Below are 15,325 nucleotides of genomic sequence, written 5' to 3' on the forward strand. Positions count from 1 at the left end.
GGAGATGAACCATGATAGACTATGGATTCCGAGAAACAAACTAAGGGTTTTAGAGGGGAAGGGGGTGGGGGCATGGGTTAGTCTGGTGATGGGTATTAAGGAGGGCACGTACGCATGGAGCACTGGGTGTTATATGAAAACAATGAATCATGGATCACTACATCAAAAACTAATGATGTATTATATGGTGACTAACATAACATAATAAAATTAAATTAAATTAAAAAAATCATTTGTTTTCTTATACTAGCAATGAACCATCCAACAGTCAAATTAAGAAAGTGTTTCTATTTAAAATAACAACAAGGCAAATATAAGAGTTGGGACTGTTTAACATCACATATTGATTTGTACTTTAAAAACTGCCAAATATTGCTGAGGGAAATAGAATATCTAAATAGAGAGATAATCCATGTTTGTGGACTGGAAGTCTTCACATTGTTAATATGTCAATTCTCCCCAAATTTATCTATTTATTTGTTTATTTGCTTATTTATTTATTTATATATTTTATGTATCTATTTGAAAGAGAGAGAGCAAGCACAAGCAGGGAGAGGGGCAGAGGGAGAGGGAGAAGCAGACTTCCCACTGAGCAGGAAGTCTGACTTGGGGCTCAATCCCAGGACCCCGGGATCATGACCTGAACTGAAGGCAGAAGCTTAACTGACTGAGCCACCCAGGTGCCCCACTCCTCAAAAGTGATTTATAAATTCAACATAACCTCTGTCAAAATCTCAGCAGATCTTTGAAACTAAACTAAAATTGATAGGGACATATGAAGAATGTGGAGTAATCAAACTAAGTTTATAGAAGAATATAGTTGAAGACCTATACTATGCAATTTCAAAACTTATGGTAATCAAGATAATATGGTACTAACTAAAAAATAGGCATAGAGTTCAATGGAACCAAATAGAGAGCACAAAAAGAAGCCCTCACATTTGTGATTGACTGGCATTGAAACAGGTACCAAGACATTTCAATGGGGGAAAAATAGTTTTTTCAACAAGTAGTGTACAAATAATAATTACATATTCTCGAGCAGATAAATAAACCCTGATCTCACAACCATACACAGAATTAACTCAAGAAGATCTTAGGCTTAATTTAAGAGCTAAAACTGTTAAATTTCTAGAAGTCCCAGGAGAAATCCTTGGGTTAAACTGGTGTTTCTCAACCTTGTTTTCATTATTACCCCTCTTTAAAGAGATTTTTAAACTTTTTTATCTAACTGGAAAATTTTAATTGAAATTTTAATATAATAGACATAGTTTCTTCCTTCCTCCCTTCCTTCCTTCCTTCCTACTTTCCTTCTTCCCTTCCTCCCTCCCTCCCTCTCTCTTTCTCTTCCTTCCTTCCTTCTTTCCTTCCTTCATTCCTTCCTTCCTTTCTTTCTTTCGAGTTTTTCACCCATGCAGAAGAACCTGTATTTATACCCTTGAGACTGATATGCCTAGTTGAGAATGCATAGATTTGGGAAAGGGTTTTCAGATGTGCTGCCAAAGTATGAGCCAAACAAGGAATATTGATAAATTGGACTTCATCAAGATTTAAAATTTTGTGCTTCAAAAGACACTGATAAGAAAATTAGAATACAACTCACAGACTAATAGAAGCTATTTGCAAATTACATATCTGACAAAGGACTTGCATTTAGAATATGTAAGGAATTTTTATGACTCAATAATACCAAGATAAATATCTCAATTAAAAAATGGGCAAAAACAAAGCACTTAAATAGACATTTCATTAAGTAGACATATGAATTAAAATGGGCTCAACATTATTCTTCATTAGGTGAAGGCAAATGAAAAATGCAATGAAATATCATTACAGAGCCATTCAAATTGCTATATGAAAACCAGACAAAACCAAGTGTTGGTGAGCATGTAGAGAAATGGAATCCCTCATATATTAGACAATGATAAAACCACTTTGGTAAATAGTCTGACAAATTTCTTAAAAGATTAAACTTAGGGGCACCTGGGTGGCTCAGTCGTTAAGCGTCTGCCTTTGGCTCAGGTTATGGTCCCAGGGTCCTGGGATTGAGCCCTGCATCGGGCTCCCTGCTCGCCGGGAAGCCTGCTTCTCCCTCTCCCACTCCCCCTGCCTGTGTTCCTGCTCTTCCTATCTCTCTCTCTCTCTCTGTCAAATAAATAAATGAAATCTTAAAAAAAAAAGATCAAACTTAAACAAAAACTCAGCAATTCCACCCTAGGAATCTACCTAAGAAAAATGAAAAGATATGTCCACATATGTCCATACTATGAATGTTCATAGAAGCATTATGCATAATAGTGCTAGAGTGGAAAAGATCCAAATATCCATCAACTGGTATATAGGTAAACAAAGGAGGTGTGTGTGTATGTGTGTGTATATATATTATATATATATATTTATTATATACTTTTATATATTATATATTTTATATATAAAATATTCCATTAAAAGTAATATTACTCAGTAATGAAAGGAATACAATACTGAATCATACTACAACATGGATGAACCTCAAAAACCTTACTCTAAGTGAAAAAAAAAGCCAGATACAAATACTATATAGTGTGTAATTTCATTTCATGAAATATCCAGAAAAAGGCAATTTTTATTTTTTTAAAGATTTTATTTATTTATTTGACAGAGAGAGAGGCAGTGAGAGAGGGAACACAAGCAGGGAAGTGGGAGAGGGAGAAGCAGGCTTCCCTCCGAGCAGGGAGCCCGATGCGGGGCTCGATCCCAGGACCCTGGGATCATGACCTGAGCCGAAGGCAGACCCCTAACGACTGAGCCACCCAGGCACCAGAAAAAGGCAATTTTTAGAGATGCTAGTTTTCTGGGGGCTGGGATGATTGTGGGTATTGACTTGACGATCAATAAAGCACTGGACTCATGGGAATTTTCTTGGCTGATGAAAATGTTCTGAAATTGGATTATAGTGATAGTACCACAACTCTATAAGTTCACTAAAAATCACTGATTGTACACTTATAATGACTGATATTTACAGTGTATATCTTTTATTCAATAAAGCTTTTTAAAAAACTATTAAGTATTCTGCTTAATAGTGTTCTAAATATTTAGGGCTTTGAAAAGATTGGATTTTTTGGGGCGCCTGGGTGGCCCAGTCGTTAAGCGTCTGCCTTCGGCTCAGGTCATGATCCCAGAGTCCTGGGATCGAGCCCCGCATCGGGCTCCCTGCTCGGCGGGAAGCCTGCTTCTCCCTCTCCCACTCCCCATGCTTGTGTTCCCTCTCTGGCTGTGTCTCTCTCTAATAAATAAATAAAATCTTTAAAAAAAAAAAAATAAAAAAAAAAAATAAAAAAAATAAAAAAAGAAAAGATTGGATTTTTAACTAAAAAGGATAAAGACTAGCATAAAACAATGAAAAAATTTATGTCAGAAAGTTTGGTCTAAGGGAGCTACAATTTAGTAAAAAATATAGTTAAAGATCCATCTTTTTTTAAAGATTTTATTTATTTATTTACTTATTTGAGAGAGAGAGAGATTGAGAGAGCACTGCTCGAGTGGGTGGAGGAGCAGAGGGGGGAGGGAGAGGGACAAGCAGGCTCCGTGCTGAGCACAAGCCCTATGAGAGGCTGGATCTCAAGACCCTGAGATCATGACCTGAGCCCAAACCAAGAGTCAGACGCTTAACCCACTAAGCCACCTAGATGCCCTCCAAGATCAATCTTAAACGATGATTCGGAACTCAGAAGAATTGCAGAAACTCAAATGTAGAAAAATGTTACAGCTGACCAAACTCATGTGAGCACTGTCATAGCTTACATTGAAATCTCTATGATGGGCTGGTGATCAGGGAAAGATGAAGAATAGTAGGACAGGAGTCAGGAGTACCACTAAGGTTACTGAAAGGCCAACCCTCAAGGAACTGGACTGTGCACATAATCAATCCTCGGGATGGCATCATGGTTCTGTGAGAATACATAAAAAACTGGTTCCTGACTAGAATCTGGGACATATGGAGAACAGCCTAGAGTCAGATTGCAAGTCAGTTATAGGGTTCTGAAAGTAGATCCTTGGGAACGTGGGTGCACCGTTGAAGCCGAGGCAAAGAGTAGAAGAGAAAAACTCTCCAGAGAAGGGGTGTGTGTGGGGGGGGCCGTGGATGGGTGAGTGGAATATATATTTCTAAAATGCATAATAGAGTCTGTGAGTGAAAATTAGCATAACAAATTAGTTATCTTAGATATGAAATAATATTGGTCCTATTCGTTTCTCATTAAAAGGGGAGAGAGATTTTTCCCATTAAGAACAAAGCTTTACATTAATATTATTTTTTCTTTCCATAAAATTCAACTTCTTGTTTCAAATGATACATGTTCACCCAGCAGTCAGCTTAACCATATTTTTTTTTCATTTAGGAGGGATGTAATCTCTTTTTCTCGAATATAATCAAGGGAATGAGAATAGCATTACTGGCAAGTCCAGATACACCTCGTTAATTTCTTCATTCCAAGAGATATCTGACAAGTCAGAGAAATTCCCTTATGAAGAATGACATGTTAGGGGATGGCAGCAATATATGCTTATTAAACAGCATTTCACAAAAATGATGATTTGATAGCTCCCTAATATCATGAAATTCCTATGAATTTCCTTATTTCTCCATATTTTTCAGAAAATAAAGAAACTGGGCGCCTGGGTGGCTCAGTTGGTTAAGCGACTGCCTTCGGCTCAGGTCATGATCCTGGAGTCCCTGGATCGAGTCCCGCATCGGGCTCCCTGCTCAGCAGGGAGTCTGCTTCTCCCTCTGACCCTCCCCCCTCTCATGTACTCGCTCTCTCTCATTCTCTCTCTCTCAAATAAATAAATAAAATCTTTAAAAAAAAAAAAAAGAAAAGAAAGAAACTAAAGAATTTTTTTCTTTTTCTCTTTCTTTTCAAGTGTGTTATAGCTGATTATCCAGCTCTGGAACCCATACTGTAAAAGTCATCAGTTACTTAGAAGATTTTGTAAATTAAGCCCCTTTGTACCTTGGAGAATATATGATTTAGGTCGCTTACAGAGCAAGCTAAAATACAAAGAAAAATAACACTGGCCTTTTCAAGCGCAGCTTCACTGAACATCCTATTTTCTGTTGTGAACCACACAAGTCTGGGAGCACAGACTTGGAGATAGCAGGTCTTCACAAAGAGAGGCATCAAGTAGCAGGATCTCTTTTATATGATTATCTTGGTCCAGGTTCCGAGTGCATGGTTTCAAATAATAGAAGCAGAATAGCCCTTCCCTGGGCACAGTGAATAAAAGTGCCTAATATTCAACGAGCACAGTTTCCAGAGTGTCATGGAGAGGCGGATGTTTATGTTTACAGTGTTAACACCATAGTTCCAATACGATAAAAGTCACTATAATAACTTAAAATTAGTGCTGCATTTATAGTTCTGATCCTTTGGTGACATATTAAAGGCTGATGGTATTGGTCTCCTGCTAAGTAAGATCTCCTTTTGTTCATTTTCAGTGTTCCAGCATCATTACTTAAATGTTTTATCTTACAAATAGAATGTGGCTGGATTTATTTTGCTCAATCTATCTTTGCCTTGAGGTAGGAATGTAACTCTTTCCAAGTATTTGGATTACTCCTATGTTTATATGTTTTCCTTGTCAACTTATTTTTATTTTTTAATTTATCATGATTTGTAAACCATCTATGATATGGGATATTAATAGAGAATAGTTCACAGCAATGTTATGAGTAGTAAATGAACGGTGCTTGGAACATAATAAACAATATATAACTGTCAGGTAAAACATAAAAAGCATTTTGTTCCTTTTCCTCTAGTGGTTAGATGTACTCAATCTTACCTTTATTGTTATAATGGTTACAATTAAAGCTTAATGAAACACGTTTTCACATTTGTTTAAGAATCATAATAAAATAATGAGTATGCATAAACTTCCCACTTCGAACAAGCCAGGGTATTTGAAAACTCTCTTAATCTCATTTTTTGCTTTCATTTTAACTGTTTGCTGTTTTAATACAGTCAAACTCTACTTGCAGACAATTAATTTTTGCATCAGAAAGCAATTCTTTCTGACAATTTCAGTAATCTCCACTTGTATATTGAAAATACATTTTAAGATTTCACAATCAGTTTCACTATTTATGGCCTCTCACTGTTGCTTAAGTTCTAGCTCTTCTCTCTCTTGTTTGTTTTGCTGTAGTGGATCTCTGATACTTATTTTTTGATGACAGATTTGTTGGTGGCAATATTTTTGAGTCCTAACATGTTCTATGATATCTTTGTCCTCATACGTCATTGATAATTTGGAGGGATGACAAATCTAACTTAGTTTTTTTTCCCTCTGAAGTAAAAAAAAAGAAAAAATTAATAGCTTTTTGTCAGCTAGATTTTCAACTGAGAAATTTGATGCTGTTTTGATTTTTTTCTCTACATTTTTTGAGTTTAGAAGCTATAGAAATATGTTTCAGTAAGGGTCTTTTCAATGTTTTTTCTTTATTTAATCTTAAGACTTGTTCTGTTTTTCAGTTTGTAGAAATTTCTCTTTGACAAATTATTGATTGAGTCATAATTATTACTTCTTGCCCCACAATGCCATGTCCCCATTTAATGTTTCTTTTTTTCTTCTTTTCCTGGGGCCTCGGTGATGTGGATGTTGGATCTGCTCCATCTAGTCTCTACCATTCTTAACTCTCCTCTCATTTGTTCCTTCTCTTCTTTTCTGTGTCCTGGGGGATTTCCCTGGCTCTGTCTTGCAGAATGCTAATCTGGTCTTCAGACACACCTTCTGAAAGAGAGCCAGCTGCTGCACCTGCTGCTCATTGGTGGAGTCTCTGGACAGTTGGGTTTCCCTGGTGATGTCTGGGTGAGAAGTAGGGAAGGAATCTGGGAAAGTTCATAACTGCAGAAACTTTACATTCATCATGGAGAATTTTAATGTATTTCATTAATAGCCAGGGTTGTCTTCCTGTTTCTCTTCTCTGTACTGAGTTCAGATTTTTTTTTTTTTTTTTAAGTAGGCTCCACACCCAATGTGGAGTCCAACATGGGGCTTGAACTCACCACCATGAGATCAAGACCTGAGCCAAAATCAAGAGTGGGATGCTTAACCGACTGAGCCATCCAGTTCCAAAATTTTCTTATCTGTTACGTCTTTTTATCTCCCACTCCCAGGCCTACCCTAAAGGCTCCTCACCCTCCCACAGATCTCTTACTTTGCTCAAAGAGCATTTTTTGTACTTTAGTCCAAGGACAAACTCTACAGCCACCATTTTGTACATAGAAACAAGGTGGGGCCTGGCAGAGAGTCCTCTCAATAATTACCCCTTTACCTACCCTGTGACTGGCTCTGATTCTTTGTACTCGTTTACCATTTTTGAAGTGATTCCACGGCTTGTGAGTTCCTTCTGAAGAAAGGCTCTTATCACCATGGTAGCCTTTTTCTCTGTGTTGGTCTGTTTTTACTACTCTGGTTTCTGACTCACTCCACTCTCCGGCTTCCTGTGGTCCATCAATCCCTCAGGAAGTGCTAGTAGATCTTTTTCCTCTTCTTCTCCCAAGCCCCCACCCCTTCCTCCTCCTTCTTCTTCCAGCTGTCTTACTGATTTATGTGTTTCCTTATAGTTTTTGTTTTACTTTTTTTTTAATGAAAATCTTGGGAAAAGAGAAGGTAAACAGTTATGTTCTTTCTACCATGTTGAAGAGTAAGTTTGGCAGACTCTCTGGATTGGCTGAATCAACTTTCAATTACAACCTTTTTCTCCTTTGTCTGTTTCTATTATTGAAGTTATGAAATCTAGAAACTAGAATTGGGGAGTCTCCTTTAAAGCTAGAAGTGGATATGTGCCCCAGTTTTGGACAATGAGATGTAGGCATAAATCTTGGGGGGAGGTTTTTTTTTTCATGAATAAAAAGTAAAAATCCTTTACCTTTTTTGTCCCCCTCTGTCCCTTAGCTTTTTTTTTTTTCTTTTCCCTCTCATCTGGCAATCTTTAGAGTAAGAGCATGGGATCCAAGTCTACATTCTAAGGTTGGTGGAGCATAAAGAAAGAAATCTTGGTCTCTAGTGGTATACATGAAGAGCTGAACCAGCATAAATAGGATTTTCCCCAGTTTTTCTTTGTGGGGAGGAGAACCCTCTTTTTTAAAGCTACTCTTAGATTTTTTTTCTATCAGCTAAAGTCTAATGCAATCTGACTAAAGCTTATTTCGGTCTTGGTGGGCCACAGTGTTACTATAGCAAAGGGGACTCTGTATCCTTCAGGGAATTACTAAAATATTTATATTTATATCTGATTACAGGTTTTATGACAATATAATATGTCACTGAAATGAATTTCATTAATTATTATTAATTATCGATACTGTATTAACTTAATGTTGTTAAAATGGCAATATTCCCACAATTGGTCTATAGATTCAACATAGTCTCTACCAAACTTCTGTGCAGAAATTGAAAATCTGGTTAAAATTCATATGGAAATGAAAAAGACCCAGAATAGCCAAAAGACTCTTGAAAAGAAAGAATAATGGAAGACTTCTATTTCCCGGTTTTAAAACTTACTACACAGCTAATTATCAAGACAGCGTGGTATTGGCATAAGGACAGACAAATAGATCAATTATTGATATAATCACAGCATATTGGTTTAAGATAACTGGAATTCATCAATACATTTAAATATAAACAATGATGGAAGTCAAGCTATTCAGGATTTATTTAGTAAAATTTGAACATGAGCTTGGGGAAGAAGCCACCTTATTTTTTTCTGTTTGTAAGCTGGATTCTTTTTTTTCTTTAAGATTTTATTTATTTATTTGACAGAGAGACAGTGAGAGAGGGAACACAAGCAGGGGGAGTGGGAGAGGGAGAAGCAGGCTCCCCACCGAGCAGCGAGCCTGATGTGGGGCTCGATCCCAGGACCCTGGGATCATGACCTGAGCCGAAGGCAGCCGCTTAGTGACTGAGCCACCCAGGCACCCCATGTAAGCTGGATTCTTACTTCAACATATTGTCAAGGTGATATCCCAGTTGCAAAATAGTTTACATGTCAAAGATGATAGTGTCAGAATTCTGGCCTGGGAACCTTCCATAAAAGTTAACATGTAAACATTGTAACAATATGTACCAAATAACAACCAGAGTCATGATGCTGAACTTGAACCTTGACTTAAAAACTACTTTGGATGTTAGCTGAATTATTGCTAGATGGCTTGAATGCATAGTAACAGAATCTGAGGTCTGTATTATAGGCAGAGAGAAGCCTGTGTAAAAAAAAAAAATCAAGAAATGAGTATAAGCTACCTTTTCCCTAAAATTTATTTACTTATTTTGGAGAGGGAGAGCCAGTGGGGGAGAAAGGAGCAGGGGCAGAGGGACAGAAAGTCTCAAGCAGACTGCGTGCTGATCCCAGCTAAAACCAAGAGTCGGACGCTCAACCGACTGTGCCAGCCAGGCATCCCGGAGCATATAGGCTACCTTTAAAGTGTCTGTTATTTTGAGAAAATATAATAGTAATTTAAAAAAAATCCATATTCAAGATACAGGAAGCAGGCAAATGGCACAGTTATCCAGAATTGTTGTTCAGTTTTCCTAAGTGTCTGGGAATGAGGGTTGAGGACCTCACTGGATGTACATCTTTGATCAAGTGTACTGGTTGGATATTTGCGCGATCTCTCTTCTCTTGACAAGGCGGTGGGGGCCTGCAAACCTCACCTTACCTAGATTAGGCAAGGTTACTTTACTTTATCTCTGTTTGGGGTCAGAAGGAATGGCTCATGGACAGAGAGGATGAGCAGAAAACTTAAAGTTGGGAGAATAAATCATATGATAGTATTTGTTGATGTATTGGTGCCAAGGTAAGAATGACGTTTTTGGAGGCAGATACCACTTCTCAATGGGACGTCCTGGAATTTATGTTAAAAAGCCAAGGAATAATGATAATGATAATAATCAAAGTATACTTCTAGGAGAGTGTGGTTTGGTGGAAACAGCACAAAACTTGGCGCATAGAAGATCTGTGAGCTTATCTCAGCTTCAAAAGCCACTTGTTAGTACGCTAATGTAGCCAAGCCAATATTTCGTTTATACGTGTTTGGAGGAACTGTTTGACTGCAAGCCACAGAAACCCAATTTGCTGAACCCTAAGGAAAAAGTAAACTTATTGGCTAGGTACTACACCACAGGAATGACAAGGACAGCGTTTGTCTCATGGGGAGCTCCAAGATCCTAAAACTGGATTCCACGAGTGTTTCTACTGGGTGTCTCTTTTCTCCGATTTTCTCTGCAACACGGTTCTATTGTCTAATATTAGCTTTACCATCTAGAAGGACACGCGTCCGTAGGCAGCTCTGGATTGACAGATGTACAGCTTATGATTGAAGAGACAAAGAACATTCTGTTAATTACCTATGTTTGACAATCTTGACCAGGTCAGTTTGGGACAAGCTACTGCTCTTGCTGTCACCTGAGGCAAGAGGATCAGGACATTGGGTGTCCCAAGCTGACTTCTGTGACAAGAAAGTCAACTTTCTGTGATTATCATACCCAAATCCTCCCCCTGCCAAAAGTGAGATAGGTAGATACTAGGGAGACAAATCAAGGGTAGATATTATATATTATATATTACCATTTTCCACTATAGGTATAATAATAATAATATAAATCTCAAAGCCCTTTTGTGAGAGCTGAGTGAGGTGGATCACATGAGGAGTTTTAAAACCTATAATGCAGCACTAGTGCATGAGATTGTCATTCTAATACAGTTATATGTACTTAAAATATAGCAGTTTCCTTTTTTACCACTAGATGACAGTCACGTATAATTAGCTTATCAAATGCTCACCTTATACAATTACTAAAAATAAGCCTAGAACTAAGTCAGCATTTTTTTCTTTTTACGTGGTCTTCAGCGAGCCAGAAGGAAAAAAGGTGCAATTTAAAGAGAGGTCTGCTTATCCCTTGGAAATAACATAATGCTTGTCAGTGTTAGTTGTTTTCTCAAACTCATTCATTCACTCCTTTGATGTGATGTGCAATTTTCTAAATTTAGTTTTCCATTTTTAAAACAACCCTATTGATTTATAATGTACCTATCATGAAGTTCACCCTTTAAAAGTGTACAGTTCAGGGACGCCTGGGTGCCTCGTCAGTTAAGTATCCGACTCTTGATTTCAGCTCAGGGCATGATCTCAGGGTCTTGAGATCACGCCCCCATGGGGGTGGGGCTCCCTAATCATCGGGGAGTCTGCTTGGGATTTTCTTCTCTCCCTCTGCCCCTCCCCCCACTCACTCTCTCTCTCTCTCTCTCTCTCTCTCTGTCTCTCTCAAAAATAAATAAATAAATCTTTAAAAAAAATAAAGGGTACAATTCAATGAGTTTTAGTTTATTTACAGTTATGCAGTTACCAAAATCTAATTTTATAACATTTTCTCACTCCTGAAAGGATCCTTGTCCCAATTAGCAGTCACTTCCTATTATTTGCTGACCATCCTCCCCTCCGCCACCAGCCCTGGGCAACTAACTGACTTTTTTTCTCTGTAGATTTTCCTATTTTAGACGTATGTCTAATTTTTAACCAGATCCTCTGGAGTTGAAGTTGTCTTTCAGAGAAATCAACATATGACCAGTATTTTCTCCCAGAGGGATGTCATTAATGCCACTTATTCACTCACTTACTCATTCTGTGCACATATTACTATACTGATTCTTCTGCAAAGTCGTAGAGTTTGTGCTGTACTGGAAGCTCAATATGGGTTCCTTTGAGTTGTGCGGAGAAGAAACCAAAGAGCTAGATCTGGAGTCTCATTAGTGATATGTTCCGGGCAGATAGACTCAATTTATGCTTCAAATAACAACACTGATAATAATCAATATTTATGGAAAATATACTATTTGCTGTATTTTCAGAACTTTACATGTATTAATATATTTAAATTTGTAATCAAATTTCAATAGAGTAGAATGTTAATCTGAGAAAGCTTCTTTAAATGAGATAAAGAATGTGAAAGTTCTAATAAACCGTAATCATTATACTATTACTCTAAATTCATTATACATGTTCCTACTCTATAACTTCAGAACAATAAAACTGAGGTACCAGTTGACATAGTGAGGAAGTGTAAGAATCCCAGTTCAAACTCAGGTAACTTGTCTCTAAGCACTAAACACAACAATATAAACTCATGCAAACTCATGGAGTATATGGTGTGCTATTCTATTAAATGTTGTAATTTCAGTTCTGGTACACCATCCAAAATATAGATACTCAATACCTATTTTTAGAATAAATGTTTATTTTTATTTTCTAAATGTTCAATTTGGAGAATGCTGTCATTTACCTAGTTTTTATTTCTTTTATTTCTCATAGCACTCTTTTAAGGAATATGTGGCCACTAGGTGAAAAAAAAAAAAAAGCACGGCTGCCTTAAATGAAAAACTTCAACAAGTTACCCTATATTTAAGTTCCTTATTAGAAAACAAAACTAGATTTTTTTATGTGAAAAAATATATTGCCAAAAAAATGACTATTTACCAGCTGTTGTAACCAATATATTTATTTCTGAAATGGTCAAGATGTACCTTAGGGCTCAAAGTCTAACGAGGCAAAGAGGACCGAAAAGAGACAGTTTAAAGGCAGTGTGACAACTCTGAGTTGCTTGAGGGTCTTCATGGGAAGGAGAGTGTGAATTATGGGATGCAGATTGGAAGAGTCCTCCTGGAAAGAGTGTCACCAGAACAGAATTTTGAAAGGCAAAAAGAATTTAGTTACAGATGGAAAGAGAGTTCAAGGCCACTCAGATTAGTAGAACATTTACATCTCTGAAGTACAGAGATGGAAAGGAGAAAGGTGGGGGAATTCAGGTCCTGAAGGGCTTTTTATGCTATGGTTTCAGCTACCATGAGAATTCACTCAAGGACTTCAAACAGGGGAGAGATATCATCAAATGTATTTTTCAGAGAAGCAGCTTTACTGGCAGTGTGGAGAACACAACAGAAAGAAATTGATGGAGCTTTGCGCAGTGGCAGTATCGTAGCCAATGAGGTTTATCCGAGGCGCGATTATTGCTAATAGAAAGAAATTGATGGAGTAGAATGACCAATTAAGATATTGCTGTAATATTTCAAGGGAGAAGATGTGAAGACTTGAACCAAAACATAAGGAGAAAAGAACTGCTTGTCTTAGAAGAAATAACACATACAGAATTGGCTAAGGTTGGTAACTCATTCAATAGGAGATATGATGAAGCATTTAGGGATTCAAAGCTAATATCCAACAGTGTTGCTTGTTCAACATTTACTGATGTGGAGAAAACCAGAGAAGGAACAGGTTATAGAGAGACTAGATAGAGATGAGACTGGACACAGCAAACTTGAGGTTTCACTGGGACATCTAAATAGAGATACCCTGTTGGCAATTGGACATGAGTGTTGAAGCAGCAGATACACTGAGCTGAAGATACACTTTTCAGAGATGTTAGTATGTGGATGATAGCTGATAGCTATTTGAGTATCTTTCTCCACTCTCCTTCCTGGCCAACTCCACATCATTCTTTGTCTTGGTTCTGTTGCCCCCATGCTGTAAAGTCTTCCCTGCCTCTCTCAGGCAGGCACAGGTCCAAATGTGCACACGGTGTCCTCGCTTTGTGAAATGCACCATCAAGAGCAGTCATTGACTTGAACTGAAATTGTTTGCTTATATGTCTGTGTGTCTAGCTTTTTATACTTTTATTCCCAAGTGTTTTCAAGCTCAGCAAAGTTTCTGGCACATAAAGCATGCTCAGAAATAGACCTAGAACTAATCTTTCTGAACCAAACTCAATGATTTTCAAACCTTTATTAGGAATATAAAATATAATACTGTGAAAGGTAAAGTCCATATTATAGATTTTGGCACATAAACTTGTCTGATGCCATATATTTTGGTGTAAGAGGTCTTGTTTTAAAATCAATAGTGCCTAAAATCCTTAAGTTCTAAACTGTTAAAGGGAGTCAGATGCTTTTAAATAGTTAATGAAAATGTTTATGTACAATTGTGATTTGCTTGCCTGACCTTTTACATTCGATTTATTGTAGATCATTAAAAGGATCTCAAGCAATACTTTCAATAACTCTAAATGCTATGAGTATAATGTCTTAGATCATTATTTATTATTACATCTTTCCATTGAGAAATCTTCGTAATAAACTGAGTTCTTAAAATGTTGCTAGCTGGTCAAGAAATATCGCACTTAAGAGGCCTCATGACATATTAACTGCTTTTCCTTTCTTTGGTTCCTGGCAAGAATGCAGGATAAACTAGACACAATTTTAAGAAGGAATTGAGAAACTTGATCATTTTTATTTGTAGCATTAAGAAAGACTAATGATGATGAAATGAACTGACAACTGTGGTATTTAACATAGCACACATTGTAAGAATGATTTAAAAATTGCCTTAAAACATAAGGTAGTCTCTATAGTTACATAAGGAGTCTGTTGTCAGTCTAGAGGCCCAGATTTGGTCTGATGCCCTTGTCATTTGCATTGAAAAGCTGCTTTGAAATTCCTGGATGGAAATGTTTAAGTTACAAAGTTAAGATACTTTGTTTCAGAGGAGTTATATGATATGATAATTTCAGCAATGGTCCTTTAAACTCTTCCAGAGGATTATTTGTAATTTAGTTACTTGTTTTTTTTTGTTTTTTTTTTTTCTTTTTTCTTGTCCTCTTAGGGTAGATAGAGGACCAAATAAACCTAATTTTATCACTTGGCTACCTTTTTCTTTATTGCTAACAGCATATCTGCCGGGTGGTGGGGGTTCTGTGTATTCTCTCGATTTATAGTCAGGCTCATGCTTTCAAGTCACTCGCATCTCATCTGTTCTTAATATTTGCCCTATGTGGTTGTATTAGCAGAGGCTGGGTGATCAGGGATAATGTAGGCAACTTTCATGCATTCTTGATGTAGCAGGCCAGGCAGGAAGCAGATGGGCTGCTCAAATGTGGTGATGGAAATGGAATGGAAAGACCATTCTGAAAATCTATTTGAAAAGGGGTGGGCAGGCTTTACGGAAATCAATTTGGGACGGTGCATCACCCTGTTACTAGTAATATCAGGGAGTCACTATGACCCCTAAACATGGAGGTACAAGTGGGGGGGGGGAAGAGCTGTAGAAGATGGCGTTATTCCAGAAGTCATGGCCTCGGTGGAGGAACACCAAATTTCGGCTCAGCTGCAAAGAAGCTGGAGGAATAATTACCCCAACTTCTTCCTCCTCCTACCCTCGGGTCTGCTGCCAGCATCTATTCTGGGATGAATTCACCCTGCACACAGAGGATGAAGCCTTATTGATACAGCCCACTG

The 15,325-nt window shown here is 37.5% G+C and overlaps 1 pseudogene; it reads left to right on the forward strand.

The window, feature by feature from the left end:
• The first annotated feature begins 12,991 nt into the window (after positions 1-12,991).
• LOC118539926 (U4 spliceosomal RNA) lies at positions 12,992-13,064 on the forward strand (annotated as a pseudogene).
• Positions 13,065-15,325: the final 2,261 nt, after the last annotated feature.

This window comes from Halichoerus grypus, chromosome 6 (genome assembly GCF_964656455.1).
Source record: "Halichoerus grypus chromosome 6, mHalGry1.hap1.1, whole genome shotgun sequence".
Classification (NCBI taxonomy): Eukaryota; Metazoa; Chordata; class Mammalia; order Carnivora; family Phocidae; genus Halichoerus; species Halichoerus grypus.